This window comes from Cnephaeus nilssonii, assembly GCF_951640355.1.
Source record: "Cnephaeus nilssonii genome assembly, chromosome: 2".
Taxonomy (NCBI): domain Eukaryota; kingdom Metazoa; phylum Chordata; class Mammalia; order Chiroptera; family Vespertilionidae; genus Cnephaeus; species Cnephaeus nilssonii.
The window spans coordinates 20,589,397-20,599,811 of record NC_137073.1 but is presented as its reverse complement, the minus strand read 5'-3'; the positions used below and the strand labels follow the sequence as shown (position 1 = coordinate 20,599,811).

General features: G+C 47.6%; 1 long non-coding RNA gene across 1 annotated transcript; it reads left to right on the top strand.

The window, feature by feature from the left end:
* Positions 1 to 620: 620 nt before the first annotated feature.
* On the top strand, positions 621 to 10,156 carry LOC307093477. Its single transcript, XR_013812974.1, has 3 exons — positions 621 to 827; positions 2,405 to 2,520; positions 10,136 to 10,156. It is a non-coding gene; the product is annotated as an uncharacterized lncRNA (long non-coding RNA).
* The last annotated feature ends 259 nt before the right edge of the window (positions 10,157 to 10,415 follow it).

Genomic DNA, 10,415 nt, shown 5'->3' with positions numbered 1-10,415 from the left:
GACAGTCTGGCTGTGTCTGAGAGCACGCAGGTACATTACAGGCTAGAATAACCCTGTAATGGATCAGCCTGTGCTTCCTGTACAAGTCTTGGTTTTCATTTACTGTAAGTAATCCTTTTCTCTGATGAGACTTGAGAGCAAGCGGAGGAAACAGGACTGAGTGGAGCTAAGAGTTTGCTGAAACCAGCATGGTGGTAGCCCATGGTGCCAAAGCAGCGACGGGGACGAACCTAGGCCTTTGAATTTTATCTAAGAGCTTTGAGGAGAGGTTGCATTGGGAAGTGCAAAGGGCCTGGGGCTCCGGAGTTGGACAGACAGGTTGAAACCCAGTTCTCCCATCTACCAGCAGGTCTAGTTATCTTCTTCCAGGACCTCAGTTTCTTCATCTGGAAAGTGGGAATGATATTCAGGACGGTAATATGAACCAATGGTTCCCTAGCAACCACCACAGTAGGTCCTTCACTCCTGGTAGCTAAAATTGGACAGTGGCTTGAAACAACCATGTCATTATCTCTCCAGTCCCCATGGACAGACTGGGCTCGATGGGCTATTCCATAGCTGACCTTGCTTCGGGTCCCTCATGCTGTTGCAGTCTGATGAGCTGAGGTCATGGGGGTGGGGAGGGGCTAAAGTGGACTGCTGGGAAGCCTGGGCCCCTCTCCACTCCAAGCTGTCTCAGAGTCTCTCCTCTCCACACAGGCCACTTCAGCAGGACTACTTTACCTACTGCATCTGGGGACTCCCCAAAGCGCAAAAGTGGAGTTGCCCAGCCTTCTTGATGCTTGAGTCTGGAGCTGACACCACATCTCATCGTTTATCATGCATTGGTAAGTCCCAGGAAGCAGAGACTAGTGTGGGAGGGACATATCCCAGAGAACGAATACTCGAGATGTGGCTCACAGGAGACCACTGCTAGGGACTAGACACTAGAATGGTGCTTTAGTGTCCGAATGCTGCTGCAGTAAATTGCTACAAACTTAATGTCTGCAAGCAACACGCACTTATTGTCTTGGGGGAGAGCAAAACAGGTCTCACAGGGCTGAAGTCAGAGGGAGCCGGGTCCTTTTTCTTGCGTTTTCCAGCTTCTAGAGACCACCCACATTCCCCGAGTTGTGGCTCCTCCCCATCTTCAAAGCACATTACTTCAACCTCTGTTTTCATCATCACTGCCCCTTTTTCTGTTTTTAATTTTCTTGATTTGAGAGAGAGAGAGAGAGAAACATTGATTTTGTTGTTCCACTTAGTGATGCATTCATTGGTTGCTTCTTGTATGTGTCCTGACCAGAGACCAAACCCACAACCGTGCTGTGTATTGGGATGACCTGCCAGGGCTTAGCAGCTTTTCTTTCTTTTTTTCTTTTGATTGCACATGTATATTTAATAACACTTTTACATAAAATGCTAAGAGCACTTGGTATTTTACAGGACTTGAAACATGGACGTTCTATTAACATGCATACCATAGCACAACCAAACCTAACTCCTAAATAAATGCACTACAATTTGTTTAGTTTAAAGGCTTAATGGCAATAAAAAGGGGAGGAAAAAGCCTAAATTTATTTTACATAACTGAATGAAAAATAAACTCAAGAAATCCTACCTAATAAAATGGTAATATGTAAATTACCATCACTCCGCTATGCCCACGATTGGGCCAGCGGGAGGCACAGGGGGCGGGACTCGGGGTGGCCGGGGTAGCCGATTGGGCCAGTAGGACACTGAGCCTTGGCTGTGCTGCGGCACAGAAGGGGCCTCTGGGGCAGCAAGCTCACATCCCACCATGGACCATCAAAAGCGGGGGAGCTGGGTGCCTGTCTGCTCTGGCACCAGGCCTTTCTGAAGCCTCCGCCAAGCCGGAGGCTTCTGAAAGGCCTAGTGCACCAGTGGACAGGCACCCAGCTCCACCGCGATCAAAAGCGAAAGCGTGTAGGGGACCCTACACGTGCATGATTCAATCATGCACTGGGCCTCTAGTCTATAATAATAAAAGTGTAATATGCTAATTATACCAAACGTCATTCCAGACGACCTTCCAGACAAAGCTGGGGCTTCGAGGGAAGCCGGGGTCCCCGGTGCCTGCCAGCAGCCAGGGGAAGGAAGGCCTACTCTTGCACGAATTTCATGCATCGGGTCTCTAGTAGTCAGTAAAATTTAATATGGTCTCATGCACTCTGAATTTGGAGGGGCGATCACTATGTCCAGATAATCTCCTGTATGAAACTTCTGCGACTGCAGGGTCATGGAATCATCAGTCCCCTTTCTCCTGGACATGGTGCTGCCAATCTCCTTCACTCAATAGCCAAGTCTTTTAATATCCGTAAAAACGATTGCAAAGTTGGAGTGTGTGCCCTTTTTTCTAGCTTCTGGGTAGACTTCTTTTACTAAACTAGTCAGTTCTTTCAAGGTTGCATCCATCCAGGTGAAGATCTGCAGCTCGCTGGACGGCACGTTCCTGCGGGAGAACTCGTCCATGCGGTGGTGGCGCCTGTTGTTGGTGGTGAAGACGTGCAGCAGCCACAGGTCGATTGGCTTCTCGGGATCCTTCTTAATTTCCTCCTGGGTAACCGCCATCTTCCTCAGTGGTGCCCAAGGAACTCGCTCTGACCTCCAATCCCGGCAGCCAGCGGGCGAATCTCCTTTTTCTTATTGATGCTCCTACTTCCTCTTATAAGGATCCTTGTGATAACATTGGATCTACCTGGATAATCCAGCATAATCTTCCCATCTTGAGGTCACATGATTAGCAACCTAATTCCATCTGCACCCTTAATTCCCACTCACCATGCAACACAACGTCTTCACAGGTTCTAGGCATTAGGACATGGACATCTTTGGGGGACATTACTCCACAGATAGGAAGAAAGACACTTTATTACGTATCTTCCGAAAACATTTTTAGAGATTAGATTTATCACAAAAGATGCTTCAGGAAAAATATTCCTCATGCTCTTACATAAACACTCCCTTTGGATTTTGTTTTCATTCAACAAACATTGCCTGACTTGCAAGTCACTGCTAGAGACTGTACAAAACAGATGAACAAAATCCATCCTGCCTTCAAGAAGTTCACAACTGTGGCTCCCAACCCCCTGAAATCATTTCTCTTTCTAATTTTTTTAAAATTATTTTTTGATTGATTTTTTAATATATATTTTATTGATGTTCCACAGAGAGGAAGGGAGAGGGATAGAGAGTTAGAAACATCGATCAGCTACCTCCTGCACACCTCCCACCAGGGATGTGCCCGCAACCAAGGTCTATGCCCTTGACCGGAATCGAACCTGGGACCTTTCAGTCCACAGGGTGACGCTCTATCCACTGAGCCAAACTGGTTAGGGCTATTGATTGACATTTAGAGAGAGAGAGAGAGGAAGGGGGGAGAGAAACATAAATTTTGTTCTTCCACTTATTTGTGCATTCATTGGTTCATTCTTATATGTGCCCTGATCAGGGATCGAAACCACAATCTTGGCATATCAGGATGACATTCTAACCAACTGAGCTACCCAGCCAGGGCAATTTTCCCCTTTCTTCTTGCTCACAGAATTTTGTGCAAACTGAAATTGGTCCAACTCCAGAGCATGAATCAATCATGACTGGTTTGAGCCAAAGGTGGAATACGATGGCTCACAGGTCAAGTACAACCTGTCACCTGTCTTTGTAAATAAAGCTTTATTGAAACAGCCACACTCATTCATGACAGTATTGTCTGTGGCTACTTTTGCACTATAAAGGTGTGCCACGACAGCACAGCCAAGGGTTCAGTGAGCCTGGGGGGTGGGGGGGTCGAAGGATTAAAGAAAAGACGAAGAGAATATACCTGGGGCTTAGTGGATCTCCTGTGCCTGGATGAGGCCACAGAGAAGGATCCAGCCAGCAAGCTGAGGCTTTATTTTATAGTCAGAGAAAAACAAGGTAGTAGTCAACATAGTTACAATGTTTTTGTGAGTTTCACTTGTTTTGGCAGCACTTGCTGCATCTCCCACATCCCATTAGCTACCTAGGAAGGATCTAGGGGGTGACCATAAGGTCAAGCTTAATTATGCTAAGAGGGCTCTGCCCGCTAAGCTGGGACTTGTTTGTGGCTCTGCCACAGGTCAATCCGAGGCTTAACTCTAGAGTCACTCCCTACATAAAGGCAGAGTTGAGTAGTTGCAAGAAAGTCTGTGGCCAAAAATATTTGCCATCTGGCCCTTTGTAGAAAAATTGGCTGACTCCTGGGTTAAGTCAGTGATGCTCAACCTTGTCTATATATTAGAATTATTTGGGGAAACTATCTTTTATTTTTTAATCTTTACCTGAGGATATTTTTTCCATTGATTTCTAGAGAGAGTGGGGGGAAGGAGGAGGGGGAGAGAGAGAAAAACATCAATCTGAGAGAGACATATAGATTGGTTGCCTCCCACAAGCACCTCTACTGGGGTTGGGGAACCTGAAACCAAGGTACCTGCCCTTGACTGGGACTCAAACCCTCAATCCTTCGTTTCATGGGCTGACACTCCAACCACTGAGCAAAACTGACCAGGGTGAAATTACCTTTTTTTAAAAAGCCAAAACTGCCGAAACCGGTTTGGCTCAGTGGATAGAGAGTCAGCCTGCAGACTCAGGGGTCCCAGGTTCGATTCCGGTCAAGGGCATGTGCCTTGGTTGCGGGCACATCCCCGGTGGGGGGTGTGCAAGAGGCAGCTGATCGATGTTTCTCTCTCATCGATGTTTCTAACTCTCTATCCCTCTCTCTTCCTCTCTGTAAAAAATCAATAAAATATATTAAAAAAAAAAAAGCCAAAACCCTGGGCCCTCCTTCCAGAGCTTGTAATTTAATTTACCTAGGGGTGAGTTCTGGGCATCAGTGTTTTTTGTTTTTGTTTTTTGTTTGTTTGTTTTTTTAAATATTAAGGTGGTGCTTTATTTTTTTACTAGAAGCCCGGTGCACGAAATTCGTGCACAGGGGGGGGGGGTTGTCCCTTAGCCAGCCTGTACCCTCTCCAATCTGGGACATCCCTCTCACAATCCAGGACTGCTGCCTCCCAACTGCTTGCCTGCCTGCCTTCCTGATTGCCCCTAACTGCTTCTGCCTGCCAGCCTGGTTGATGCTTAACTTCTCCCCTGCCAACCTGTTTGCCCCCAACTTCCCTCCTCTGCCGGCCTGGTCACCCCTAACTGCCCTCTCCTGCAGGGTTGGTCACCTCCAACTGCCCTCCCTTGCAGGCTGGGTGCCTCCCAACTGCCCTCTCCTGCTGGCCATCTTGTGGTGGCCATCTTGTGTCCACATGGGGGCAGGATCTTTGACCACATGAGGGCAGCTATATTGTGTGTTGCAGTGATGATCAACCTGCATATTACTCTTTTATTAGATAGGATAGAGGCCTGGTGCACGGGTGGGGGCCAGCTGGTTTGCCCTGAAGGGTGTCCCGGATCAGGGTGGGATTCCCTTGGGGCGTGGGGCGGCCTGAGCGAGGGGCCTGTGGTGGTTTGCAGGCCGGCCACGCCCCCTGGCAACCTAAGCGGAGGCCCTGGTATCTGGAATTTATTTTCCTTCTACAATTGAAACTTTGTAGCCTGGAGCAGAGCCAAGCCTGCTGCTCCCTCCGGGCGGCAGCCATTTTTGTGGCAGTTAATTCACCTTCTACAATTGAAACTTTGTAGCCTTAAGCGGGTGAGCCCGGCCAGGGTGTGCGGAAAGCTTTGCTTCCCCTGTTGCCGCCGGCAACCCTGGCCTGCTCTCTCAAGCTCCATTCTGCCGCCATTTGTTTGAATTTGTTTACCTTCTATAATTGAAACTTTGTAGCTTGAGTGGAGGCTTAGGCCTGCAATGGCTATGGAAAGCTTGGCTTGCTCTGTTACCTGGGAAACCTTGCTCTCTGTGGCTGTAGCCATCTTGGATAGGGTTAATTTGCATACTCGCCCTGATTGGCTGGTGGGCGTAGCTTGGCTGGTGGGCGTGTCTTATGTAGCAGAGTGATGGTTAATTTGCATATTACCATTTTATTAGAGAAGATTTTTTTAAATAAATCTTTATTGTTCAGATTATTACAATTGTTTCTCCTTTTTTCCCCCATATCTCCCCATCACCCGGTTCCCTCCCCCCCATTGTCCTTATCCATAGGTGTATGATTTTTGTCCAGTCTCTTCCCATAACCCCCACACAGACACCCCTTTCCCCCTGGGAATTATCAATCCACTCCCATTCTATGCCTCTGATTCTATTATGTTCACCAGTTTATTCTGTTCCTCAGATTTTTAATTCACTTGATTTTTAGAATCACTTGTTGATAGATATGTATTTGTTGTTCATAATTTTTATCTTTACTTTTTTCTTCTTTTTCCTCTTTTTAAAGAATACCTTTCAGCATTTCATATAATACTGGTTTGGTGGTGATGAACTCCTTTAGCTTTTTCTTATCTGTGAAGCTCTTTATCTGCCCTTCAATTCTGAATGATAACTTTGCTGGGTAGAGTAGTCTTGGTTGTAGGTTCTTGCTATTCATCACTTTGAATATTTCTTGCCATTCCCGTCTGGCCTGCATAGTTTCTGTTGAGAAATCAGCTGACAGTCATATGGGTGCTCCCTTGTAGGTAACTAACTGTTTTTCTCTTGCTGCTTTTAATATTCTCTCTTTGTCTTTTGCCCTTGGCATTTTAATTATGATGTGTCTTGGTGTGGTCCTCTTTGGATTCCTCTTTCCTGGGGTTCTGTGCCCTTCCTGAACCTGCAAGTCCATTTCTTTCACCAGGGAAGTTTTCTGTCATTATTTCTTCAAATAGGTTTTCAGTATCTTGCTCTCTCTCTTCTGGCACCCCAAAAATTCGGATATTGGTACACTTAAAGCCATCCCGGAGGCTCCTTATGCTATCCTCACACTTTTGGATTCTTCTTTCCGCCTCTCTGGTTGGGTGTTTTTTTCTTCCTCATATTCCAGATCTTTGGTTTGACTCTTCGGGTGCGGTGGTCTACTCTGTATATTCTTTATTTCAGACAGTGTATGCATAATTTCTGACTGGTCCTTTTCCATTTTTTTGGTATTCTCATTTAGGTCCTTGAAGGTCTCTTCAAGTTTATCAGCGGTTTTTAGAAGATTCTTGAGTAACCTTATAAATATGGTTCTGAACACTGTGTTGTCCATTAGTTGGCTTTCATCTATCTCTCCTACTTGTGACATACTTCGATGTCTCCACATTTTGCTGCCTCCCTGTGTTGATGGAGTGGCTTTGTGTGGTCGGTGACCTATAGGGGCCGGTAGCTCAGCTTCCCCAATCACCCTAGGTGGTCGCCCTTTGTGGGCTGAGTGGAAAGTCTTGGTGTAGTTAAAAGCCCTGATTGCTGTTGGTATACTGGGAGGAATTGACCTCCGGTTCAATTGGTTGTGAGGGCCTGCTGTGTCTATAACGGAAGAATTGCAGTGCTGGAGACACAGTAGGGCTTTGGTGCTCACTGAGTCTGCCTCTTGAATGTGTCCCTTATGAGAGTGGTTGAAATCTGGTGTCGTCCACACCAACAGAAAAGTCACTCTCACTCTCCAACCGATGGCCGAGAGTCCCGTAGGCATCTGGGTCCCCCGCGTGTCCCCAGAAACTGGAGTTTTTGGGATTGTTGGTATCACTAGAGTGTTTGGGATTGTTGGTATCACTGGCGGGAATTGATCTCCAAGCCAGTTGGCTGTGAGGATCGCAGTGTCTCCGCTGGGAGAGCTTCTGTGCTCAGCTTGGATGGGGCGGAGTCTCAGGGTGGCGCAGACAAGCTTTGGTTTCCCGTCTGCTCCGCCCTTAGAGGGGCGGTTTCTCCGTGCCCGAATTAATGGCTGCGCGCCTCTGAGAGAAGGCAGCTTTCGAGCCTCTCCCGCTGCCTAACAGACCAGTTTCTCCCCAGCTGGGGCTGGGTTTCAGGGCAGACCGTAGGTTTTGTTTTACTCCCGAATGAGAAATCCAGTCACTGGGAGGGCTGTGCTCAGCTCGGATGGGGCGGAGTCTCAGAATGGCGCAGACAAACTTGGTTTCCCTCAGCGCTGCCCTAAGAGGGTCGGTTTCTCCGTGCCCTAATGGCTGTGCGCCTCTGAGAGAAGGCAGCTTTCGAGCCTCATCCACTGCCAAACAGCCCAGTTTCTCCCCGACCGCAGCTGGATTTCAGTGCAGACCGGAGGTTTTGTTTTTCTCCCAAACGAGAAAGCTAGCCACACATCTGCTGCCCTCCCTCTCCGTGCGCTGCGAGCAAGCCTGCCGCGTATTCAGCCGCCCTCCCTTTCCGCGCTCACGGATCTCCGCACCTCCACAGCTCCTGAGGCTCAGCGTCCCCCTCTCCTCTCCTCTCCAGTTGCAGGTTTTCCACTCTGCCAGCTTTCCGGTGGTTCTGGACGGTGTGCGCTCTGTTTTCCAGTTGCTGTTTCAAAATTGTTGTGGTAGGCAACAGTTAGGTGTTTACCCTATGCCGCCATCTTGGTTCTTCATCAGTGTTGTTGTTTTTTAAAAAAAACAAAACTCTTGTCTTTCTTTATTTTTATTATATAACAGTGCAGGAAATTCATGCACACAGGAGGAGATCCTTCAGCCTGGCCTGTGCCCTCGCAGTCTGGGAGCCCTCCAGGGATGTCTGTTGGACATCTTAGCACTGCTGTGGAGGCAGGAGAGGCTCCCACTGGCTTCTGGCTGAGCAGCATTCCCCCTGTGGGAGTTCACTGACCACCAGGGGGCAGCTCCTGAGTTGAGCGTCTGTCCCCTGGTGGTCAGTGCACGTCATAGTGACTGGTCGTTCCGCCATTCGGTCGATTTGCATATTAGCCTTTTATTATATAGAATTTTTATTGATTTCAGAGAGGAAGGGAGAGGGAGAGAGACATCATTGATGAGAGAGAATCATTGATCAGCTGCCTCCTGCATGTCCCCTACTGGGGATCGAGCCTGCAACCTGGGCATGTGCCCTTGACCGGAATTGAACCTGACACAACTTCAGTCTGCAGGCCGATGCTCTATCCACTGAGCCAAACCAGCTAGGTCTGGGCATCAGTATTTCTTAAAAGCTACCCAGGTGATTCTATTGGGCAGCTAAGGTTGAGAACCACTCGTCTCAGACAGTCATGGCAATTCTGTTCCTCTTTAACAGGATTGACTTGGGGATGGGTGGGATGAGAACCAACTCTGGCCGGTGAACCATAATGGGAAGTACACTGGGGAGCTGGCTATGGAAAGGATTTCCCACCCTTATGTAGAGACACACATGAGGAGAAAGTGGCTCTACTTGTCACCTTTTCTCCCTTCCTGCTGTGGATGCTGTTGTGTGAGAGTTTGATGGTTAGAGCTTGACCATGAGGGACTGAGCCCGAGGTTGAAAAGCCACAGTACTGAGGGTGGTGGAGAAGAGGGATGTCCAAAGCCTGGGTCCTTGGTGATAATCACTGAACTGCCGGGCCATCTCTGGATGGCTTTCCTCTGCATTTCCTGTTAAATAACAGCAAATCTTTATGGGTTGAGCCCCACTGGTGCGGTTATCTATAACTTGCAGCTAAATATATTTATAAATAACACAACATTTTGGTAAGGAGCCAAAAAGAAAAGCTACAATTACAATTGAATGGGTGTAGTGAGTTGAATGGTGGCCTCCCAAAAGCTGTGTGCACATCCTCATAGCCAGAACCTGTGAATGTGGCCTTATTTGAAAACAGGGTCTTTGCACTTGTCATTAAGTTAAGGATCTTGAGATGTGATCATCCTGGATATTCCAAGTGGGCCTTAAATCCAACGCCAAGTGTCCTTTTAAGAGACAGAAGAGAAGACAGGAAGAGGTGAAGGCCATGTGAGGACGGAGGTAGAGACTGGAGTGATGCAGCCACAAGCCCCAGAATACCATGTCAGAAGTCACCAGAAGCTAGAAGAGGCAGGAATGTATCCTTTCCTACAGTGCCCGGAGGGAACACAGCTCTACTGGATTTCAGACTTCTGGCTTCCAGAAGTGTGAGAGAATCAATTTCCATGGTTTTAAACCACCCAATTTGTGGTAATTTGTAACAGCAGCCACAGGAAACTAATTAGGGGTAAACATTACAGTGGAGCTATGAAGAGGGCGAGGCATAGAGCTCAACCAGGAAGTAATCAGACCATATTTCCATGCACAGTTCATTCTTAAACTCCTCTGTTTCTCCAACAGGTATTTAATAAAATGTTGCTCTATCACCCTAGCCGGTTTGGCTCAGTGGATAGAGCGTCAGCTTGTGGACACAAGGGTCCCAGGTTCGATTCCGGTCAAGGGTATGTACCTTGGTTTTGAGCACATCCCCAGTGGGAAGTGTGCAGGAGGCAGCTGATGGATGTTTCTCTCTCATCGATGTTTCTAACTTTCTATCCCTCTACCTTCCTCTCTGTAAAAAATCAATAAAATATATTTTTAAAAAATGTTGCTCTATCCTAACAGTGTGACTGACACAGAG